At 41.4% G+C, this 10,417-nt stretch overlaps 1 protein-coding gene across 1 annotated transcript in view; it reads left to right on the top strand.

Moving 5' to 3' along the window:
• The first annotated feature begins 780 nt into the window (after positions 1 to 780).
• The window catches only part of LOC116272614 (exostosin-1-like), a 64,954-nt gene continuing 55,317 nt past the window's right edge, over positions 781 to 10,417 (top strand). Inside the window, exon 1 of the mRNA XM_031661363.1 lies at positions 781 to 799. The gene's annotated coding sequence lies outside the window, so the exon portion shown is untranslated. The remainder of the gene's footprint in view (positions 800 to 10,417) is intronic.

The raw sequence follows: 10,417 nt of genomic DNA, 5'->3' as shown, positions 1-10,417 counted from the left end.
GTGCTGGGATTACAGGTGTGAGCCACTGGGGCCGGCAATTTTTTTTTTTAAAGATCATCAGCTATCGTTAGTGTTAGTGTATTTTATGTGTGGCCCAAGACAATCCTTCTTCTTGCATTCTGGCCGAGGGAAGCCAAAAGATTGAATACCCTGGTCTAGACTGTCCCAATAAAAGGCATGCAAAACTTAGTGACAGTGCTGTGTGTGTAAATCACTGGATAAGGTCAAGGATACTTTTAATTTAGGGAGAAAGAAAAGTGTGTAAACTTGTTCCTTAGTCTGGGAAAGAATTAAGTCTTTTTAAAAATTTTTCCAATTTTTGTGTTTTTGTTGTTGATTTGCAATACGTGCTTTAAAAATTTTTCTTAACATCTTTTTGCTTGTACCTATTTCTCAGCATTGCTCCTCTCCCTTTTGAGAGGAGAGAGTAGGTATAGAATTGTCTTGCTAATATGTCAGTGCAGGAAAATTCCATACAACCTGTTGCCTATGGAAGAGGTTGGAATGAATTACAGCAGGTGATGGGTTAACTGGTAGCAGAAACCTTTTCTGCAACATGTAAACAACTTCATCCTTTTGAAAATTGGGTCCAGGTAGTAAAAGCTTGCAGTGATTTATGCTGACTGGGCTTAGGGCTCCTCATATGCATATATAAAATACCGCTGGGCTCTGCGAGGCTTCTTAAAGAACTACGTTAGCTCTGCTTCTTCCACCTTCTTCCTCAGCCTGCGTTACTGACATATCTGAAGTGCCCATGAGAGGAAGGAGCCGGATGTGGAGCCATCTGGAGCCGGGCAGGGTAAGCACAGGGCAAGCATCTGCTGGAAACTTTGCAGAGATATCTAGTGCGCTGATTTACTGTCCTTTGGGGAGTCCATGTACAGAACCCAGACTCATGAGGAAACTGGCGTCTAGCAAAGGTGGGGGTACACAATTGTGCTTGATTATCAGGACATATGATAAGTCTGTCTAGTCATGTACTCTGTGCCAAATTGTAGATTTCTTATTTGGCCCACATCAGCCATCTGCCAGCAAAACCAAAGCAATACAAAAGTGTCACAACAACAAACAACCAAAATGCAAAAAAAAAAAAAAAAAAAAAAAAAAGCCCTAGACTTAACATACTGATATCAAAATATACAGAGTCACTTTGAAATAAAACAGTGCTTCTGAGAATATAGAAGTTAAGAGCATGCACTTCGGAGTCAGACCACTACGGTTCCAATCTGGCCTCTAGTGCATAGTAGCTGTGTGTCTGGGGGCAAGTCACTTATCCTCTCTGTGTACTTGTTTTCTGCTCTGTAAAAAGAGGATGATACTAATAGGACTTGCCTTTTAGAGTTATTGTGAGAAATAAGTGAAGGTTGTATATGTAAAAAGTTTAAAATAGCATCTGGAAAAATAAGCACCATATAATTTTGTGTTTGTGTTTTCTGTGGAGTACATGAGTATGCATCAAAGCTAACAACGCCCACTGCCCTGTCAGTCAAATACCTTTGACCATATCACTTCCCTTCCTTCCTCTGCCAACACCTCCACCACTCCCACCTGGACTGGCTTAGTTTCCATTGTTCCTTGAGTGTGTCCAGAATGTTGCAACTTGGGGCCCTGCATACACGCTTTCCATTTCCCGAATTATTCTTCCCACAGCCCCTTTTAGGGAGCTGGCTTCTCTTCTGTCCTCAGCCCTCAGTTTCAGTGTCACTTCTTCAGAGAGGGCATTTCTGAGCACCCCATCTTCACTGAGATGCTACCGTCCACCCATAAGCATTCTCATGCCCACCTGTTTAGTTCCGTGTCACAATTTGTAGCCACAGATGACTTGCATTTGCAAGCCACAGTCTCCACGGACCACATCCCATTCCTGTCTGATTCCCCACTGTAGATCTAACATCCAATTCCAGCAGTGCCTGGATGGAGTGAGCACTCAGTAAACATTGGTCCACAGTAAGAATGAGTGACTCACTGACTACTGAAGGAGGTGCTTTTATAGAGTGGATTCAATATATTTCTCCCTTCTGAGGTGGTCAACCCTGATCCCTCCTAATCCCACCAGTCTCCACCCCTTTTATTTACATTGTCATAGGAATGAAAGAGAAGCTAAGGAAATAATCAAATACCTCTTTTAGAGATGAGGTGCAGCCTCACCTTCCACATTTGGGTATCTCTTTAACTCTTTGGTAGGGGGCTATAGAGGAGGAAGCAGGGCCTATTCTTTCCCAACTGGCTGGTTCAGTGAGGACGTTTGCCATGTGGATGTGCCCCATCTACTGGTTAAATTGCATGGTTGCATTCTTAATGATCATAATGCCCTGTACAATTAACACTGTCCATTCAGACTGGTGAATAGCAGCTGAGACTGTGCTAGAGTTTGTATCATACTTTATTATCCTGCTGGCAACAAAATTAACCATAAAGTGTGATTTGTTTACAGAGCGCATGATTGAACATCTCTAGTGTCTAAATTTTCATCAGTATTGTACAAATTCTGTTGTGTGGGTTTTGAAAGTTTGAAGCTGTAAAGTTTCACACTAATGTCCGCGGCTTGAAATTTATAGTTTAACATCAGTTTTCACCATTTGGTTTGTCTGCTGTGTACATTATGTTCACCAGATTTGCATCATTTAGAGATTACCTTCTCTGCAAGATGTCTCAGAGATATGAGCACCACAACCATTTTTTGGTCTTCTCTTAAGGATCTGGGTTTTTAAGACAAAAACTTCAAGGCCGGGTGCAGTGGCTCCCATCTCTAATCCCAGCACTTTGGGAGGCTGAGGTGGGTGGATCACTTAAGGTCAGGAGTTCGAGGATAACCTGGCCAGCATGGTGAAACCCTGTCTCTACTAAAAAGTACAAAAAGTAGCTGGGTGTGGTGGCATGTATCTGTAATCCCAGCTACTCAGGAGGCTGGGGCACAAGAACAACCTAAACCTGGGAGGCAGAGGTTGCAGTGAGCCAAGATCGTACCACTGCCCTCCAGCCTGGGTGACAGAGCAAGACTCTGTCTCAAAAAAAAAAAAAAAGAAAAAAAGAAAAAAAAGAAACTTTAGGGAGCAGATGGCATTTCCATGCTCTCCTTTCATACATACCCCCTAAAATCGGGACTTAAATTGCCTATAAGGCTCAGTAAGTAAATTGGAGAAGATAGACTTTATCAGCTTACTTAAAGAAACATAATTATTTTAAAATGATAAACTGGTTCCTGTGTTGATAAATGTTTTATATCTTAGCTTCTATGTCTGAATGCCCTGTGTAAATTATGAATTAGCTAGTAAACGGACTTCACAAAGGATGCTCAGTGGGGCCTGTCAACCAAGAGCTAAGTGGGTAGCATTTCTGACATTCTGCTGCATTTTAGCTGTTGTTGCATTGGGGATGTAGATGTCTGTGGTCTCATTGTTAGGGCTGAAAGGTATGTTTCCATGAGGACTCAGCAGAGTAATAGTTCCAGTGGGTAGATGAAGGCCAGATGATTTGGAAAGAAGCTCAAAGTGTCCTGTGTCAAGTTTGGATAATTTTATAGCCCACATAAAACATTTCATATTGAAGTCAAATTGTTAGTCCCTATTTGGACTAATGACAGCTGCTTATTTGGACTAAGAAAGCTGCTTCCAGCATCTGAGATGAGTTGTATCTGACCTTTAGCCTCTTTACCTGTAGACCAGGGGTTACTAACTCAGGTGCCTACAGGGGTCAGGTAAGTGATGTAATAAATGAATCAAGCCAGCTCAGCTTCTGCTAATTTGCCATAAGGGAGTCCAGCAGGTCCAGTGCTACCAGATCTTCCCATTTTTCATGAGATGCCTGAAATCTGGATTTTGGCATGAAATCTCATGATTTGAAAATGTTGCCAATTGAGTTAAGAAAAATGTTTAGATTTAGTAGGGACTAAACCAAATATATCTGCCACAAGGATACTGCTTGTGATTCTCTGATTTGTAGCTGCAGATAGTCCCTGGCAAAGATTATCTATGTAATAGATAATCTTTCCTTTACAAAGGACATACTGAATCACCAATTATTTGAAATAGATTTAGGGGGCACAAGTGCAGTTGTCCTACATGGACATATTGCATAGTGGCGGAGGCTGAGCTTTCAGTTTGCCCATCATCTGAATAGTGGACATTGTACCCAATAGGTAGATTTCTTCTCTCATCCCCCTTCCACCCTCCCACCTTGAGGAGTCTCCAGTGTCTGTTCTTTCACTCTGTATGTCCATGTATACCCACTGTTGAGCTCCCACTTCTAAGTGAGAAGATGCAGTTTTTGGTTTTCTCTTTCTGAGTAATTTCACTTAGAATAATGGCCTCCAGTGGCACCCATGTTGCTACAAAAGACATGATTTCATTTTCTTTCATTTATTTTTTGAGACAAGAGTCTTGCTCTGTTGACCAGTCTGGAGTGCAGTAGCATGATCTTGGCTCACTGCAACCTCCGCCTCCCAGGTTCAAGCGATTCTCCTGCCTCAGCCTCCCGGATAGCTGGGATTACAGGTGCCCACCACAATGTCCGGCTAATTTTTGTATTTTTAGTAGAGTCGGGGTTTCATCATGTTGGCCAGGCTGTTCCCGAACTCCTGACCTCAAGTGATCTGCCCACCTCAGCCTCCCAAAGTGCTGGGATTACAGGCGTGAGCCACTGTGCCCAGCCTCATTTTCATTCTGTGTGTGTGCATGGCTGAGTTAGTATCCCATGGTATATACATACATACCACAATTTATTTAATCCAGTCATCCATTGATGGACACTTTTCATGTTGAAAAGATGTTAAGTAGTATGTATATGCATATAATCAAAATATATGTTCAGTAAAACCAAAAAGCTTCGAAAGTAACACAATAGACAGTAATATCTCAGAAGAATAAGGTTACTAGGCACATTTCACTGTTGAGTATTTTTCTTCTGGCTCTTGCTTATGATGGAAAAACCCACAAACAATATATGTGTATACATCATGAACATGCATTCAGTTGGGTGTTTTATATCTTTAACTTGTACTACCCTACAAGGATTTACCTAACATACCCATCTAGAAGAATCCCCCTCATGCCCATACCACACTCTCCAGATTTCCAAATCAGGAGTAGTGAGAAGATCATGAAATCATCTCTCAATTACTGTTTTCTTCTTTTAAAAATACATTTATATTGTGTAGTTGCTACAGTCTCCACTTAGCCTCCCAAAGGGAAGGTTTTGAACTAGTGGCTGGGTTTTGTGCCTCTGTTTTTGAACACTAAGTTATAAGACACACCTCAGAGATGTGTGTTTGCTTCCAGACCGTGAAAATAAAACAAAGAGCACAATAAAGCAAATCACATGATTTTTTTTCCAGGTTTCCAGTACATATAAAAGTCATATTTACACTATACTGTAGTCTATTAGGCATGCAATAACATGTCTTTAAAAACCTCAATATATATACCTTAATTTAAAAATACTGCTTAAAAAGTACTTGTGATCATCTGAGCCTTTGGTGAGTCATAATCATTTTGCCGGTGAAGGGTGTTGCCTTGTTGATGGCTGCTGGCTGATCAAGTGGTGGTTGCTGAAAGTGAGAGTAGCTGTGGCAATTTCTTTCTTTCTCTCCCTCTCCCTCTCTCTCTCTCTCTCTCTCTCTCTCTTTCTTCTGTTCTTTTCTTTTCTTTTTTTTTTTTTGTCTTGCCCTGTCACCCAGGCTGGAGTGCAATGGCGCAATCTCAGCTTACTGCAACTTCTGCCTCCCAGGTTCAAGTCATTCTCCTGCCTCAGCCTCCAAGGTAGCTGGGACTACAGGCATATGCCATCATGTCCAGTTAATTTTTGTTTGTTTGTTTGTTTCAGAAGAGATGAGGTTTCACCATGCTGGCCAGGCTGATCTCGAACTCCTGACCTCAAATGATCTGCCTGCCTCAGCCTCCCAAAGTGCTGGGATTACAGACATGAGCTACTGTGCCTGGCTGGCAGTTTCTTAAAATAAGGCAACAGTGGAGTTTGCGGCAACAATTGACTCTAACCTTTCATGAAAGACTTCTCTGTAGAATTCAATGCTGTTTGATAGCATTTTACCTACAGTAGATCTTCTTTCAAAGTTGGACTCAATCCTCTCAACCCCTGCCACTGCTTTGTCAACTAAATTTATGTAATATTCCAAGTCCTTTGTTATCATTCCAACAATGTTCAAAGCATCTTCATCAGGAGTAGATTCCATCTCAAGAAACCACTTTATTTGCTCATCCATAAGAAGCAATTCCTCATCCATTCAAGTTTTATCAGATTGCTGCAATTCAGTCACATCTTCAGGCTCCACTTCTAATTCTAGATCTCTTGCTATTCCTACCATATCTGCAGTGACTTCTTCTGAAGTCCCGAACCCCACAGAGTCATCTATGAAGGTTGGAATCAACTTCTTCCAAACTCCCAATAATGTTGATATTTTGACCTTCTCCCATGAATCATGAATGTTCTTTATGGCATCTAGGATCCTTTCCAAAAGGTTTTCAATTAACTTTGCCAGATCCATCAGAGGAATCACTATAGCCTTATAAAATGTATTTTTAAAGTAACAATACTTGATAAAATTACTGTTGTTGTTTTTTTTTGAGTCAGTTTTGTTCTATTGACCAAGCTGGAGTGCAGTGGTGCTGTCATAGGTCACTGTAACCACAAACTCCTGGTCTCAAGTGACCCTCCTGCCTCAGCTTCCTGAATATCTGGGACTACAGGAGCATGCTGCCATGTGGGAGTTTTTTTTTTTTTTTTTTGTCGGTGGGGAGTCTTGCCATGTTGCCCAAGCTGGTCTCGAACTCCTGGGCTCAAGCAATCCTCCTGCCATGGCCTTTCAAAGTGCTAGAATTATATAGGATTATAGGTGTGAGCCACCATGCCTAGTCTGGCTGAATTTTTTGATTGTAGAGATGAGGTCTTACGTTGCCCAGGTTGGTCTTGAACTCCTGGCCTCAAGCAGTGCTCCCACTTTGACCTCTCAAATTGCCAGGATTACGGGCATTAGCCACTGTGCCTGGGCCCCAAATTACTTCTTGATCTATTGGCTGCAGAATGGATGTTGTGTTAGCAGGCATGAAAACAACATTAATCTTACACATCTCCATTAGAGCTCTTGGGTAACTAGGTGCCTTGTCAATGAACAGCAATATTTTGAAAGAAATTTTTCTTTCTAAGCTGTAGGTCTCAACAGTAGGCTTAAAATATTCAGTTAACCATGCTGTAAACAGATGTGCTGTCATCTAGGCTTTGTTGTTCCATCTATTTATAGAGCACAGGCAGAGTAGATTTAGCTTTAAAGCTAAAGATACAGCTTTTAAGTTAATTCTCAAGGGTCCTAGGATTTTTGGAATGGTAAATGAGCATTGGCTTCAACTTCAAGTCACCAACTGCATTAGCCTCTTACAAGAGAGTCAACCTGTCCTTCCAAACTTTTATACCAGTCATCGACTTCTCTTCCCTAGCTGTGAAAGTCATAGAAGGCATCTTCTTCCAGTATAAGGCTGTTTCATTCACATTGCATGTCTGTTGTTTCATATAGCCACCTCATCAATGATCTGATGGATAACTTGCTGCAGCTTTTAGATCAGTACTCGCTGCTTCACCTTGCACTATTATGATATGGAAACAGCTTCTTTTTTTAAAGCCTCATGAACCAACCTCTGCTAGGTTCAAACTTTTCTTCTGCATCTTCCACATTTCTCTCAGTCATCATAAAATTGAAAAAGCCTTACTCTGGATTATGCTTTGACTTAAGGGAATGTTGTGTATGGTTTGCTGTTCTAGGCAGACCACTAAAACTTCTTCCAAACCAGTAATATAGCTGTTTCTCCCTCTTATCATTCATGTGTTCACTGGAGTAACCCTTTTAATTTCCTTCAAGAACTTTTCCTTTGCATTCATGACTTGGCTGTTTGGCATGAGAGGCATAGCTTTCAACCTGTTGTGCCTTTCAACATTCCTTCTTCACTAAGCTTAATAACCTCTAGCCTTTGATTTCAAGTGAGAGATGTGGCCAGTTGCAGTGGCTCAAGCCTGTAATCCCAGCACTTTGGGAGGCCGAAGCAGGTGGATCACCTGAGGTCGGGCGTTCGAGACCAGCCTGGCCAACATAGTGAAACCCCATATCTACTAAAAATACAAAAAATTATCCAGGCATGGTGCTGGGTGCCTGTAATCCCAACCACTCAGGAGGCTGAGGCAGGAGAATCGCTTGAACTTGGGAGGCGGAGGTTGCAGCGAGCCGAGATCACATCATTGCACTACAGCCAGAGTGACAGTGCAAGACTCCGTCTCTAAGTAAATAAAGTGAGAGATGTGTGACTCTTCCTTTCACTTGCACACTTATAGGCCATTGTAGGGTTATTAATTGGCCTAATTTCAATATTTTTGTGTCTCAGGGAACAAGGAGGCCCAAAGAGAGAGAGAGAGAGGGGAAATGGCTGGTTGGTAGCGTAGTCAGAACACACACATTTTTCAAGTTCACCATCTTAATATGGGTGAGTTTTGTGACATCCCAAAACAATTACAGTAGTAACATATCAAAGAGCATTGATCACAAATCACCCTAACAGATACAATAACAATAAAAGTTTTGAAATATTATGAGAATTACCAAAATGTGATACAGAGACAGAAACTGAGCACATGTTGTTGGACAAATGATGCCGACAGACTTGCTTAGGGTTGCCATAGACCTTCAATTTGTTAAAAACAAAAACAAAAACTCAAGATCTGCAAAGTGCAGTAAAGTGAAGCTATGCCCATATTTACAACTAGCTGAGCAGACCTGCCACTTAGTTTGGTTTTTTAGGTTCAAGATGATTTCCGACAACTTTACATGTGCTTAGCATCCTGTCAAAGCAAAGGAGAGAGAGGATATGACTGCTTTATCTTACCCAGAATGCAGCAATCAGAAAACCTATAAACAAGCCATTTTAATATCAGCATAGCATACATATAAGTTCTGTGTTTTAAGGGTTAGTGGTTCATTATTTGAATTACTCATTGCAGTGGGAACCAAAATATTTTCAGTGCTCATTACTTTGAAAGATTTCGTTTATACCTATTTCTCTGTATGACATCAAAACTACTGGCAAACAATGCAAGTGAAGTTCAGCAGCATCTACTTCACATTCAGAGGGCTATGTTCAGGTTCTAGTTATGCTTCTCTGGCTATATAACTCTGGGAAAATTATCACACTTCTGTCAACCTTGGTGTGCAGCGGTGAAATGGGACCATAGTATTAGTGTTACAGATTGTGACACTTAGAACGCGATACTGCATGTAATTAGCATGGTGCTTGGTGCATGAGTGTGCTCTCAACAGTGTGGCTGTTATATCATCATTATCATTGTTATTTCTACATGTTAAGGTACTGTTTTATAAACATGTTTCGTATTATTGGCCACAAGTCTTTCCTTTAACGCTTACCAGCAGCTTTCTTTTTCTATGCAGGACTTTGATTTAAAGATGAAAAACGTATTTGGTGGTCTTTAAATAGGTGTGTGTGTGTGTGTGTGTGTGTGTGTGTGTGTGTGTGTGTGTCTTCTCCCCCTACTGCCCTTTCCAACTTTTTCTTCCAGTTTTTTCTAAGAGATTAGCAGCCTTAAAGATAGAGGTGGCAATGGTTTGGCCTCGTCTGCCCTCACAATATGATCTTTACTTTGCTGCATCGGAGCTTCCTGGGTAGGTCCTGTAATCCCTAAATTAGTCTAGGAGACAGATGGATGAAAATAGTGTCTTTGCTGGATGAAGCCAAGTTGTGGCTTTTCCTTTGTTCCCAGCTCCAATTCAAACTAATGCATTAATAACTTAAATTCCCTTGTTTACCTCTCTTACCTTAACAACTATTAGAATCAACGGGAAGGACTTGTCACCATAGCAGAAAGATGTCATCTCAGGGCTTCTCCTGGCCTGCAGGACCTCGGCCCAGGCCTCACAGTAGTCAGTACTTGAAGAAGGGCAGAGGCCAGGGCTCCTGGGCGTTCCTCCTGTGAGCAGCTTCCTCCCCTGGCTGTGCCATCCCGGCAGAAGCTCACTGCTACTTCATCATAAGGCTGCCTTTTTCTGCAATTAAGTCATTTCAGTATTTTCTATCATGGTTTTCCTTCACCCTAGAGATGCTCAATGTTAGGACAAAACACAGGCATTCAAGCTGCTCATAGCATTTAGGGAGTTAGGGAATTTGGCTTTTAATTACCATGAAAATGTGATTATTTAGAGACTCAGCACCATTTCTACAGAGTCTGTAGAATTTTGCGGTAATAGGAGAGGGGCTTATAAATAAGTGCTAAAAAGGTGAGTTGCCAGGTCTCCAGGGAAGAGCAGATAAGATGAACTAGAACAACTTTAAGTATCTTTCATTAACTCTAATCAAGTTGTTAAGGCTCTTTTCTGATGCAACTTTAGTGTCTGTAACATGGATCAACGTCT

The sequence above is a fragment of the Papio anubis genome, unplaced genomic scaffold, assembly GCF_008728515.1.
Source record: "Papio anubis isolate 15944 unplaced genomic scaffold, Panubis1.0 scaffold138, whole genome shotgun sequence".
NCBI classification, from domain to species: domain Eukaryota; kingdom Metazoa; phylum Chordata; class Mammalia; order Primates; family Cercopithecidae; genus Papio; species Papio anubis.
Note: the sequence above shows the minus strand (reverse complement) of the source record. Positions and strands in the feature narration are given on the sequence as shown.